Below are 14584 nucleotides of genomic sequence, written 5' to 3'. Positions count from 1 at the left end.
CTACTGTCTTGGTCTATTTGGACCATTCTAATTTGTTGGTGATGTGGACACCAAGGAACTTGAAGCTCTCAACCTGCTCCACTACAGCCCCACCAATGAGAATGGGGGCGTGCTTGGTCCTTCTTTTCCTGTAGTCCACAATCATCTTCTTTGTCTTGATTACGTTGAGGGAGAGGTTGTTATTCTGGCACCATCCGACCAGGTCTCTGACCACCTCCCTATAGGCTGTCTCGTCATTGTCGGTGATCAGGACTACCATTGTTATGTCGTCTGCAAACTTCATGATGGTGTTGGAGTCGTGCCTGGCCATGCAGTCGTGGGTGAACAGGGAGTACAGGAGGGGGCTGAGCATGCAGCCCTTGGTACCCCCGTGTTGAGGATCAGCGTGGCGGATGTGTTGTTACCTATCCTTACCACCTGGGGGCAGCCTGTCAGGAAGTCCAGGATCCAGTTGCAGCGGGAGGTGTTTAGTCCCATGGTCCTTAGCTTAGTGATGAGCTTTGAGGGCACTATGGTGTTGAACGCTAAGCTGTAGTCAATGAATAGCATTCTCACGTAGGTGTTCCTTTTGTCCAGGTGGGAAAGGGCAGTGTGGAGTGCAATAGAGTGCATTATCTGTGGATTTGTTTTGGCGGTACGCAAATTGGAGATGGTCTAGGGTTTCTGGGATAATGGTGTTAATTACCAGCCTTTCAAAGCACTTCATTGTAATTATTGTGATTATATTATCAGAATACCTTATTGAACATGTGACTAGTGGCTGATAACATAATGTCACTGTAAAATTGTCTGAACACAGTTCAGCGACAATGGATAAGTCTGCCCTTCTCTTTCTCACCGGTACAGTTAGAAATATTAGTAGTATTATTGGGGACGAAGTGATACTCCTCCTCGACTTCTCTCAGCTATGGAGACAGGTTATCAGTCAGAACTGCCTGTGAAAAAGCACCTAAATTATGCAAAAAGTTTAACATGGGAGGAAAACATAAAACAAATAATCAATAGCTAGGCTTCCATCCAATTTGCAACAGATGTTCATGTGAATTTCCTAAAATCTGCATAAAACAATATGTGAATTTTCCCACCAGAGATGTGTTTCCATCAAAATTACTATTTGAGGGAAAAAGGTTGTGCGTGATGACGTTGTGCACATTAAAAAAAAGTTAAATTACGTTAAATTCCCATGTACCAAATGAAAAATACAATTGAAATGGGTTTCCATCACATTTTCAACTCTACTGATCGTGTTGTCCCAAAATATTTTGCATTATATTGCAAATGTGCCCACTCTGATATTGACACATGCGCTCTAGCCTAGCCAACATCTTGCATATACAGTAAAGATAGGCTAACTACATTATGAAATTATTATGGATAAGAGCGATATTATTTATATTTGTCAAACAGCAGCCAAGCATCGACCATCATATCACCAGAATAAGATCCTCAATATTTATTGGAAAGAAGCATCAACCTCATCACCACACAACATATCACGTGACTCCAAGTTTATTTCAATATGATGGTTATTATATCAATATTTGCGTTTCCACCGTCATTTCTCAAATAATTAATTTTACCGACACAAAAAGATCCCACCATGTCAAATGAACAAATTGTCTGTCAGCATTTATAAAATTGTACTGGCATTTCATGTTTCCAACAGCCGGTTGTAACTTTTGTCATGCATCAAGTAATAAATTCACATGAAATGGTTTGATGGAAACATTGGTAATGTAAAATGAACTAATAAGTGCACAAGTTACAATTCAATAACTGTATTTTATTGTTCACGATAACTACAGTGCATTCGGAAAGTATTGAGACCCTTTGACTTTTTACACATTTTGTTACATTACAGCCTTATTCTAAAATTGATTAAATAAATAAACATCCTACACACAACAACATCAATCTAATAACATCAATCTACACACAATAACCCCATAATGGTGAAGCAAAAACATTTTTTTTTAAACTTCTGTGAATTTATTTAAAAAAAAAACAGAAATACCTTATTTACATAAGACCATTTTTTGCTATGAGACTCGAAATTGAGCTCATGTGTATCCTGTTTCCATTGATCATCCTTAAGATGTATCTACAACGTGATTGGAGTCCACCTGTGGGAAATTCAATTGATTGAACATGATTTGGAAAGGCACTGTCACGATCGTCGTAAGAAGATTCGGACCAAAGTGCAGCGTGATATGGGTTCCACATATTTACTGACGTGAAACGCACAAAACAATAAAAAGCAAACGATACATGAAGCTATGGAGTGCTCACAGGCAACTACACATAAACAAGATCCCACAAAAACCCAGTGGGGAAATGGCTGCCTAAATATGATCCCCAATCAGAGACAACGCTAAACAGCTGGCTCTGATTGGGAACCATACCAGGCCAACATAGAAATAAAACAACCTAGATTACCCACCCTAGTCACACCCCGACCTAACCAAAATAGAGAATAAAAAGGCTCTCTATGGTCAGGGAGTGACACTACCCCCCCCCCTCAAAGGTGCGGGCTCCGGTCGCAAAACCTGACTCTATAGAGGAGGGTCCGGGTGGGCATCTAGCGCCGGTGGCGGCTCCGGTGCGGGGCAAAGTACCCACTCCGCTCACGGATTCGCAATTGGTGGCGGCTCTGGTGCGGGACTTTGCCCCTGCCTTGACTACGGGTCCGGCCATGGAGCCTAGTAGAACGCCGTGCCCGGACTGGGCCTCGGCGCAGAGGAGGGCCCAGGCCATGGAGCTGGTTTGAACGCCTCACCGGGACTGGGGACCGGCGTCGAGGAAGGCTCCGGCCATGGAGCTGAGTTGGCCGCCGTGCCTGGACTGGACATCGACGCAGATAAAGGCTCCTGCCATAGAGTGGGACTGGACACCATGCCTGGACCGTGCACCGGCGCAGAAGAATGCTCCGGCCTTGGAGCGGGACTGGACGCCGTGCCTGGGCAACGGCGCAGAGGAAGGCACCGGCCTTGGAGCCGGACTGGACGCCGTGCTTGGACTGGACCTTGGCGCAGAGGAAGGCTCCTGCCATGGAGCGGGACTGGACACCGTGCCAGGACTGGGCATCGGCGTAGAGGAAGGCTCCTGCCATGGAGCGGGACTGGACGCTGTGCCTGGACTGGATATCGGCACCGAAGATGGCTCCGGCCTTGGAGCTGGACTGGACCCCGTGCCTGGACTGGGCACCGGCGCCGAAGAAGACTACGGCCATGGAATAGGACTGGACGCCATGCCTGGACTGGACATCGGTGCAGAGGACGGGTCCGGCCATGGAGTGGGACTGCACACCGGACCTGACCTGGACTTCGGTGCAGAGGAAGACTCCGGCCTTGAAGCTGGATTGGACGCCGTGCCCGGACTGGGCCACGACGCAGAGGAAGGCTCCGGCCTTCGAAATGAACTGGACTCAGTGCCTGGACTGGGCATCGGCGCAGAGGAAGGCTCTGGCCTTGGAGCTGGACTGGACGCCGTGCCTGGACTGGGCACCAGCGCAGAGGAAGGCTCCGGCCATGGAGCTGGACTGGACACCGTACACGGACTGAGTACCGGCACAGAGGGAGGCTCCTGCCATGGAGCAGGACTGGACACCGTGCCTGGACTGGACACTGGCGCAGAGGAAGGCTCCAGCCCTGGAGCTGGACTCGACACCTTGCCTGGAAGCTCCAGACCGTTAACCCTCGCTGGAGGTTCCAGAACGTTGACCGTCGCAAGAGGTTCCGGACCATGGACCGTTCTCAGGAGGTTCTGGACTGGGGAGGCGCACTGGAGAAGTAGTACGTGGAGCCGGCACAGGTGGTACCCGACTGGTAACCCACACTTCAGGGCAAGTGCGAGGAGGAGACACAGGACGTACGGAACTGGGAAGGCGCACCGGAGGCCTAGTGCGTAAAGTTGGCACAGGACGTACTGGGCTGTGGAGGTGTACTGGAGGTCTGGTGCTTAGAGCCAGCACAAATTGTCCAGGACAGATGACACACTCCGCACGGCGAGTGCGGGGAGCTGGCACAGGACATACTGGGCTGTGAAGGCGTACTGGAGACTTGGTGCGTAGAGCCGGCACAAATTGTACCGGATCGATGACACACTTTGCACGGTGAGTGCGGGAGCTGGCACAGGACGTACTGGGCTGTGAAGGCGTACTGGAGACTTGGTGAGTAGAGCTGGCACACATGATACCGGACAGATGACACGCTCCTCAAGGCGAGTGCGGAGAGCTGGCACAGGACGTACTGGGCTGTGAAGGCGTAATGGAGACCTGGTGCGTGGAGCCGGCACAGTTTTTACCAGACTGCTAGCACGCTCCTCAGGACGAGTACGGAGAGCTGACTCAAATGGCATAAAACTGATGACACGCTCTTTAGTGCGAATGCCGTGCATCATACACTAACACAACAACTCTCTCTCCTCCAATTTCTCCATCAGCTCACTGACGGTCTCTGACTCTCTCCGTTCACTCACCTCCAATTTCTCCATCTTCTCCTAGATTGGCTCTGGTTCACTCCTCGGCTCCGCCACCCACCCTGTGTGCCTCCCCCTAAATTTTGTCTTCGGGCTGTTCTCTGGGATTTCATTGTGGCCGCGAAGCCCGGTGTTGTCGCTGTCTTCCCTTCTCTCCTTGCGTCTGCTTCCAAGGCAGGCTTTCGTGTTCTCCCATTATTTCCTCCCAAGTCCAGGATATCTTCTCCTCCTTGATCTCTTCCAAGCCCAGGATACCTTCTCCTCCTGGGCACGCTGCTTGGTCCTGGTGTGGTGGGATCTTCTGTCACGATCGTCGTAAGAACATTCGGACCACAGTGCAGCGTGATATGGGTTCCACATATTTATTGACGTGAAACGGACAAAACAATAAAAAGCAAACGATACATGAAGCTATGGAGTGCTCACATGAAACTACACATAAACAAGATCCCATAAAATCCCAGTGGGGAAACGGCTGCCTAAATATGATCCCCAATCAGAGACAACGCTAAACAGCTGCCTCTGATTGGGAACCATACCAGGCCAACATTGAAATAAAACAACCTAGATTACCCACACCCAGAACTAACCAAAATAGAGAATAAAAAGGCACTCCAATGGTCAGGGCGTGACAGGCACACACATGTCTATATAAGGTCCCACAGTTGACAGTCCATGTCAGAGGAAAAACCAAGCCATGAGGTTGAAGGGATTGTCCGTGGAGCTCCGAGACAGGATTGTGTCGAGGCACAGATCTGGGGAAAAGTACAAAAAGAAGTTTGGAACCACCAAGACTCTTCGTAGAGCTGGCTGCCTGGTCAATCTGAGCAATCAGAGAAGGGCCTTGGTCAGGGAGGTGACCAAGAAGCCAATGGTCACTCTGACAGAGCTCTATAGTTACTCTGTGGAAAATGGGAGAACCTTCCAGAAGGACAACCCTATCTGCAGCACTCCACCAATCAGGCCTTTATGGTAGAGTGGCCCGACAGAAGCCAATCCTCAGTAAAAGGCACATGGCAGTCCACTTGGAGTTTGCCAAAAAGCACCTAAACTCTCAGACCATGAGAAACAAGATTCTCTGGTCTGATGAAACCAAGATTGAACTCTTTGGCCTGAATGCCAAGCGTTACATCTGGAGGAAACCTGGAACCATCCCTACGGTGAAGCATGGTGGTGGAAGCATCATGCTGTTGGGGTGTTTTCAGGGGATTGGGAGACTAGTCAGGTTCGAGGCAAAGATGAAAGGAGCAAAGTACTGTGAGATCATTGATTAAAACCGTCTCCAGAGCACTCAGGACCTCAGCCAGGGGCGAAGGTTCACCTTCCAAGAGGACAATGACCCTAAGCACACAGCCAAGACAACGCAGGATTGGCTTCGGGACAAGTCTCTGAATGTCCTTGAGTGGCCCAGCCAGAGAGCGGAATTGAACCCGATCTAAATCTCTGGAGAGACCTGAAAATAGCTGTGCAGCAACTCTCCCCATCCAATCTGACAGAGATTGAGAGGATCTGCAGAGAAGATTGGGAGAAACTCCACAAATACAGGTGTGTCAAGCTTGTAGCGTCACACCCAAGAAGACTCGAGCCTGTAATTGCTGCCAAAGGTTATTCAACAAAGTACTGAGTAAAGGGTGTGAATACTTGTGTAAATGTGATATTTCAGTTACTTATTTATTTCAAAATATTGCTTTGTCATTATGGGGTATTGTGTGTAGATTGATGAGGGTAAAAAACAATTTACTAAATTTTAGAATAAGGCTGTAACAGCTTGGGGGTAGAAGCTGTTCAGGGTCCTGTGGGTTCCAGACTTAGTGCATCAGTACCGCTTGCCATGCGGTAGCAGAAAGAACAGTCTATGGCTTAGGTGGCTGGAGTCTGACAATTTTTAGGGCCTTCTCCTCTGACACTGCCTGGTATAGAGGTCCTGGATGACAAGGAGCTTGGCCCCAGTGATGTACTGGGCAGTACTCACTACCCCCTGTAGCGCCTTGCAGTTGGATGAAAAACAGTTGCAATACCCAGTGGTGATGCAGCCAGTCAAGATGCTCTCAATGCTGCAGCTGTAGAACTTTGAGGATCTGATGTTCGGTTGCAAATCTTTTCAGCCTCCTGAGGAGGAAGTGGCATTGCCGTGCCCTCTTCATGACTGTGTTTCTGTGTCTGGACCATGATAGATCCTTAGTGATGTGGACACCGAGGAACTTGAAGCTCTCGACCCTCTCCACTACAGCCCTGTCGACATGAATGGGTGAGTGCTCAGCCCTCCGTTTCCCATAGTCCAAGATCAGCTCCTTTGTCTTGCTGACGTTGAGGTTGTTGTCCAGGCACCACACTGCCAGGTCTCTGACCTCTTCCCTATAGGCGGTCTCATCATCATCTGTGATAAGTCCAACCCCTATTGTGACATCAACAAACTTAATGATGGTGTTCGGCGACGCATTCAAGGTTGAACAGTCCTGAAGGGAACTTAACACGCACTGCTGAGGGGCCCCTGCGTTGAGGGTCAGCGTGGCAGATGTGTTATTGCCTACCCTCATCACCTGGGGACGGCCCGTCAGGAAGTCCAGGACCCAGTTGCAGAGGGAGGCGTTCAGTCCCAGGTTCCCAGGGTCCTTAGCTTAGTAATGAGCTTGGAGGGCACTATGGTGTGCTGTAGTCAATGAACAGCATCCTAACATAGGTGTTTCTCTTGTCTAGATGGGACTGGGCAGCATGGAGTGCAATAGATTTTGAGTCATCTGTGGATCTGTTGGGGCAGCATGCGAATTGGAGTAGGTCCAGGTTGTCTGGGATGATGGTGTTGATGTGAACCATGGCCAGCCTTTCAAAGCATGTCATGGCTACAGATGTGAGTGCTACGGGGCGATAGTCATTTAGACAGGTTACCTTGGCGTTCTTAGACACAGGGACTATGGTGGTCTGCCTGAAACATGTAGGCATTACAGAGTGGATCAGGGAGAGGTTAAAAATGTCAGTGAAGACGCATGCCAGCTGGTCAGCGCATTCTCTGAGAACAATTCCTGATAATCCTTCTGTCCTTGTAAATGTCAACCTGTTCATAGGTCTTCCTCACATCAGCTATGGAGAGCTTGATCACACAGTCATCTGGAACAGCTAGTGCTCTCATGCATGGTTCAGTGTTGCTTGCCTCGAAGCGAGCATATAAGGCATTTCAAATCAAATCAAATTTTATTTGTCACATACACATGGTTAGCAGATGTTAATGCGAGTGTAGCGAAATGCTTGTGCTTCTAGTTCCGACAATGCAGTAATAACCAACAAGTCGCTCTGGATAAGAGCGTCTGCTAAATGACTTAAATGTAAATGTAAATGTAAGTAATCTAACTAACAATTCCAAAACTACTGTCTTATACACAGTGTAAGGGGATAAAGAATATGTACATAAGGATATATGAATGAGTGATGGTACAGAGCAGCATAGGCAAGATACAGTAGATGGTATCGAGTACAGTATATACATATGAGATGAGTATGTAAACAAAGTGGCATAGTTAAAGTGGCTAGTGATACATGTATTACATAAGGATGCAGTCGATGATATAGAGTACAGTATATACGTATGCATATGAGATGAATAATGTAGGGTAAGTAACATTATATAAGGTAGCATTGTTTAAAGTGGCTAGTGATATATTTACATAATTTCCCATCAATTCCCATTATTAAAGTGGCTGGAGTTGAGTCAGTGTCAGTGTCAGTGTGTTGGCAGCAGCCACTCAATGTTAGTGGTGGCTGTTTAACAGTCTGATGGCCTTGAGATAGAAGGTGTTTTTCAGTCTCTCGGTCCCAGCTTTGATGCACCTGTACTGACCTCGCCTTCTGGATGATAGCGGGGTGAACAGGCAGTGGCTCGGGTGGTTGATGTCCTTGATGATCTTTATGGCCTTCCTGTAACATCGGGTGGTGTAGGTGTCCTGGAGGGCAGGTAGTTTGCCCCCGGTGATGCGTTGTGCAGACCTCACTACCCTCTGGAGAGCCTTACGGTTGAGGGCGGAGCAGTTGCCGTACCAGGCGGTGATACAGCCCACCAGGATGCTCTCGATTGTGCATCTGTAGAAGTTTGTGAGTGCTTTTGGTGACAAGCCGAATTTCTTCAGCCCCCTGAGGTTGAAGAGGCGCTGCTGCGCCTTCTTCACGATGCTGTCTGTGTGAGTGGACCAATTCAGTTTGTCTGTGATGTGTATGCCGAGGAACTTAAAACTTGCTACCCTCTCCACTACTGTTCCATCGATGTGGATAGGGGGGTGTTCCCTCTGCTGTTTCCTAAAGTCCACAATCATGTCCTTGGTTTTGTTGACGTTGAGTGTGAGGTTATTTTCCTGACACCACACTCCGAGGGCCCTCACCTCCTCCCTGTAGGCCGTCTCGTCGTTGTTGGTAATCAAGCCTACCACTGTTGTGTCGTCCGCAAACTTGATGATTGAGTTGGAGGCGTGCGTGGCCACGCAGTCGTGGGTGAACAGGGAGTACAGGAGAGGGCTCAGAACGCACCCTTGTGGGGCCCCAGTGTTGAGGATCAGCGGGGAGGAGATGTTGTTGCCTAACCTCACCACCTGGGGTGGCCCGTCAGGAAGTCCAGTACCCAGTTGCACAGGGCGGGGTCGAGACCCAGGGTCTCGAGCTTGATGACGAGCTTGGAGGGTACTATGGTGTTGAATGCCGAGCTGTAGTCGATGAACAGCATTCTCACATAGGTATTCCTCTTGTCCAGATGGGTTAGGGCAGTGTGCAGTGTGGTTAGCTCGTCTGGTAGGCTTGTATCACTCGGCAGCTTGCGGCTGGGTTTCCCTTTGTAATCCGTGATAGTTTGCAAGCCCTGCCACATCTGGCGAGCTTCAGAACTGGTCTAGTAGTATGTGATTTTAGTTCTGTATTGATGTTTTGCTTGTTTGATTGTTCATTAGAGGGCATAGCAGGATTTCTTATTAGCACCCGGATTAGTGTCTCGCTCTTTGAACGTGGCAGCTCTAGCCATTAGTTCAGTGTGGATGTTTCTTGTAATCCATGGCTTCTTGTAATCCATGGGATATGTATGTACGGTCACTGAGGGGATGATGACGTTGACGCACTTATTAATAATCTCCTCAATGCAATCGGATGAATCCCAGAATAAATTCCAGTCTTTGTTAGCGAAACAGTGCTGTAGCTTAGCATGCACTTCATCAAACCAGTTCCTTATTGAGCACATCACTGGTACTTCCTGTTTGAGTTTTTGCTTGTAAGCAGGAATCAGGAGGATAGAGTCATGGGGATATTTGCCAAATTTGTGTGTGTGGAGTAAAGGTGATCTTGAATTTTTCCACCTCGTTGCACAGGTAAAAAGCATAATATGTTCGGCGCTGAGGAGGGTTGTGAGGGTTTTCCTGTGGTGAAGGAGAAGCGGACCAAAAAGCAGCGTGGTGGTTATTCATGTTCTTTAATTTATAAAGAAACTACACATGAGATAACTAACAAAAGCAACAAACGTGAGTAAACCTAAAACAGTCCTATCTGGTGCAAACACAGAGACAGGAACAATCACCCACAAACACACAGTGAAACCCAGGCTACCTAAGTATAATTCTCAATCAGAGACAACTAATGACACCTGCCTCTGATTGAGAACCATACTAGGCCGAAAACATAGAAATACCCAAAACCTAGAAAAACAAACATAGACTGCCCACCCAACTCACGCCCTGACCATACTAACTAAATACAAAACACAGGAAATAAAGGTCAGAACGTGACAAGGGTGCGCATCTTTCCAGTTCCTTCTCAACTTTGCTTTTTTATTTTATTTTTGAGTTATTGCTTTGTTAGCTCAGAATGTTTGTGCAATTATTTTCTATGACCGACAAACACTTCTGGATTTGTTCCCTGCACAGCTGGCTTACCTGTTGCTCTTGGCCAAGATGACCTAAGGCAACAAAGAAGAGGAAGGAAAGGGGGACTCCAAGCTAGGCTACATGGCCTCCTCTTCTTAGTATCCTGATGGCTAATGTCCAATTGCTGCAAAATAAACTTTGTGAACTCAGAGAAAGGCTTCAATTGCAAAGGGACATTATGTATTTGTTTTTACTGAGACGTGGCTTAGAGTCAATATACTCGACTCTGCTATTCAACCAGATGGCTTCTCCATATTCCAAATGGATCGATCGGCGGCTCCTGGTAAGAGTCAGGAGGGGTATGTTTCCTCATAAACAATTCCTGGTGTACTGAAGTTGAAAACATTGCAAGCTACTGTTCACCTGAACTGGAGTTTCTGATATTAAAATGCCGACCCCACTATATGCCGAGGGAATTCACTTGTGTTATTATCACAGCATCTACCGCCACAAGCAAACACCAAGGCGGAATTCAGTGAACTGTACAGGATCATTAGCCAACAAGAATCCTCTCACCCGGAAGCAGTCCTTATTGTCGCGGGTGGATTTAACCAAGCCTGTCTAAAACACATTTTCACAAAATATCACCAACATGTGTCCTTCCCCAGAAGAGGATCCGCCGTGCATGAACATGAATACACAAACATCTGTGATGCGTACAAAGCCACCCCCGCCCCCATTTTGGCCAATCAGATTAAATCTCTCTGTTCCTACTTCCCGCCTACAATCAGCAACTCAGAGGGAGCCACAAACACAGAGAATAGTGAGGTGCTGGAGTCAATGCTGCAGGATTGTTTTGAGAATGCTGATTGGAATATGTTCAAAGATTCAACCACCCTGGACTCATCCATTAACATTGAGGAATATACATTGCCTTTAGAAAGGATTTACACCTGTTGACTTATTACCGTGTCTGAATTCTGGCTTAGGAAAGCCACCAAAAATTCTGAAATTTCCATCCCCAACGTCAACATTTCCCACCAAGATAGAACTGACAAGGGTGTGGAGATGCAATCTACTGCAGAGATAGTCTGCAGAGTTCTGTCATGCTATCCAGGTCTGTGCCCAAACAGTTCGAGCTTCTACTTTTAAAAATCCACCTTTCCAGGAAAAAAGTCTCTCACTGTTGCTACTTGTTATAGACCCCCCCAGCCCCCAGCTGTGCCCTGGACACCATATGTGAATTAATTGCCCCCCATCTATCTTCAGAGTTCATACTGTTAGGTGATCTAAACTGGGATATGCTTAACACGCTGTCCTACAATCTAAACTAGATGCCCTCAATCTCACACAAATTATCATGAAACCTACCAGGTACAACCCTAAATCCATAAACACGGGCACCCTCATAGATATCATCCTGACCAACCTGCCTTCTAAATACACGTCTGCTGTCTTCAACCAGGATCTCAGCAATCACTGCCTCATTGCCTGCGTTCGTAATGGGTCCGTGGTCAAATGACCCCCCCTCACCACTGTCAATTGCTCTGTAAATCACTTCAGCAAGCAGGCCTTTCTAATTGACCTGGCCCGGGTATCCTGGAATGATATTGACCTCATTCTGTCAGTAGAGGATGCCTGGTAATTCTTTAAAAGTGTTTTCCTCACTATCTTATATAAGCATGCCCCATTCAAAAAATGTAGAACTAAGAACAGATATAGCCCTTGGTTCACTTCCGACTTGCTTGCCCTTGCCACAAGATGTTTTTGTGTTGGTCATACTGCATTAGCATTGAATAGCCCCCACGATATGCAACTTTTCAGGGAAGTTAGGAACCAATATACACAGGCAGTTAGGAAAGCAGATGCTAGCTTTTTCAAACAGAAATTTGCATTCTGTAGCACAAACTCCAAAAAGTTCTGGGACACTGTAAAGTCCATGAAGAATAAGAGCACCTCCTCCCAGGTGACCACTGCACAGATGCTAGGAAACACTGTCACCACCGATAAATCTACAATAATCGAGAATTTCAATAAGCATTTTGCTACGGCTGGCCATGCTTTCCACCTGGCTACTACTACCCCGGTCAACAGCTCTGCACCACCCCCAGCAACTGGCCTCCCCCACTTCTCCTTCACCCAAATCCAGATAGCTGATGTTCTGAAAGAGCAGCAAAATCTGGACCCCTACAAATCATCTGGGATAAACAATCTGGACCCTCTCTTTCTAAAACTATAAACCGCAATTGTTGCAACCCCTATTACTAGCCTGTTCAACCTCTCTTTCGTATCGTCTGAGATCGCTAAAGATCGGAAAGCTGCCGCAGTCATCCCCCTCTTCAAAGGGGGAGACACTCTAGACCCAAACTGCTACAGACCTATATCTATCCTACCCTGCCGTTCTAAAGTCTTTGAAAGCAAAGTTAACAAACAGATTACCGACCATTTCAAATCCCACCGTACCTTCTCCGCAATGCAATCTGGTTTTCGAGCTGGTCATGGGTGTACCTCAGCTATGCTCAAGGCCATAAACAATATCATTACCACCATCGATAAAAGACAATTCTGTGCAGCAGTCTTCATCGACGTGGCCAAGGCTTTCGACTCTGGCAATCACAGCATTCTTATCAGCAGACTCAATAGCCTTGGATTCTCAAATGACTGCCTCACCTGGTTCACCAACTACTTCTCAGATAGAGTTCATTGTGTCAAATCTGAGGGCCTGTTGTCTGGACCTTTGGCAGTCTCTATGGGGGTGCCACAGGGTTCAATTCTCGGGCCGACTATTTTTTCTGATTACATCAATGATTTCGCTCTTGCTGCTGGTGATTCTCTGATCCACCGCTCCGCAGACGACACCATTCTGTATACTTCTGGCCCTTCTTTGGACAGTGTTAACAAACCTCCAGATGAGCTTCAATGCTATACAACACTCCTTCCGTGGCCTCCAACTGCTCTTAAATGCAAGTAAAACTAAATACATGCTCTTCTACCAATCGCTGCCCGCACCCACCCGCCCGTCTAGCATCACTACTGTGGACGGTTCTGACTTAGAATATGTGGAAAACTACAAATACTTAGGTGTCTGGCTAGACTGTAAAATCTCCTTCCAGACTCACATTAAGCATCTCCAATCCAAAATGTATTCTAGAATCGGCTTCCTATTTCGCATCAAAGCAACCTTCACTCATGCTGCCCTCATAAAACACACCCTCATAAAACGGACCATCCCAATGATCCTTGACTTCAGCGATGTCATTCACAAAATTGCCTCCAACCCTCTACTCAGCAAATTGGATGTAGTCTATCACAGTGCCATCCATTTTGTCACCAAAGTCTAATATACTACCCACCATTGCGACCTGTATGCTCTTGTTAGCTGGCCCTCGCTACATATTCGTCACCAAACCCACTGGCTCCAGGTCATCTATAAGTCTTTGCTAGGTAAAGCCCCGCCTTATCTCAGCTCACTGGTCACCATAGCAGCACCCACCCGCAGCACGCGCTCCAGCAGGTATATTTCACTGGTCATCCCCAAAGCCAACTCCTCCTTTGGCCGTCTTTTCTTTCAGCTCTCTGCTGCCAATGATTGGAACGAATTGCAAAAATCACTGAAGCTGGAGTCTTATATCTCCCTCACTAACTTTAAGCATCAGCTGTCAGAGCAGCTTACTGATCATTGCACCAGTACACAGCCCATCTGTAAATAGCCCACCCAACTACCTCATCCCCATATTATTATTTATTTTTTGCTCCTTTGAACCCCAGTATCTCTACTTGAACATTTATCTTCTACACATATATCACTTCAGTGTTTAATTCTTAAATTGTAATTATTTGTTCTCAACTGGCCTACCTGGTTAAATAAAGATGAAAAATGTATAAAAGGTGAAAAATTAATAAATGAATAAATATGACACATTTTTTGTGTTACAGCCTGCATTTAAAATGGATTGAATTGTGATTTTTGGCTCTGGCCTACACACAATACCCCATAATGTCAAAGTGGACTTTTGATTTTAGAAATTTTTACAAATTAATGACAAGCTGAAATGTCTTGAGTCAATAACTATTCAACCCCTTTTGTTATGGCAAGCCTAAATACGTTCAGGACCTCAAATGCACTTAACAAGTCACATAATAAGTTGCATGGACTCACTCTGTGCAACAGTAGTGTTTAACATGATTTTTGAATGACTAATTCACAGAGTTGTGGACTCGAGTCACATGAATGAACCCCAATGTCTCGGTGGCGCGTGATGTGTACAAGGAAAGAAGGT

The sequence above is a fragment of the Oncorhynchus nerka genome, linkage group LG9b, assembly GCF_034236695.1.
Source record: "Oncorhynchus nerka isolate Pitt River linkage group LG9b, Oner_Uvic_2.0, whole genome shotgun sequence".
NCBI classification, from domain to species: domain Eukaryota; kingdom Metazoa; phylum Chordata; class Actinopteri; order Salmoniformes; family Salmonidae; genus Oncorhynchus; species Oncorhynchus nerka.
The sequence above is the reverse complement of the archived record's forward strand: the minus strand, read 5'-3'. Positions refer to the sequence as shown.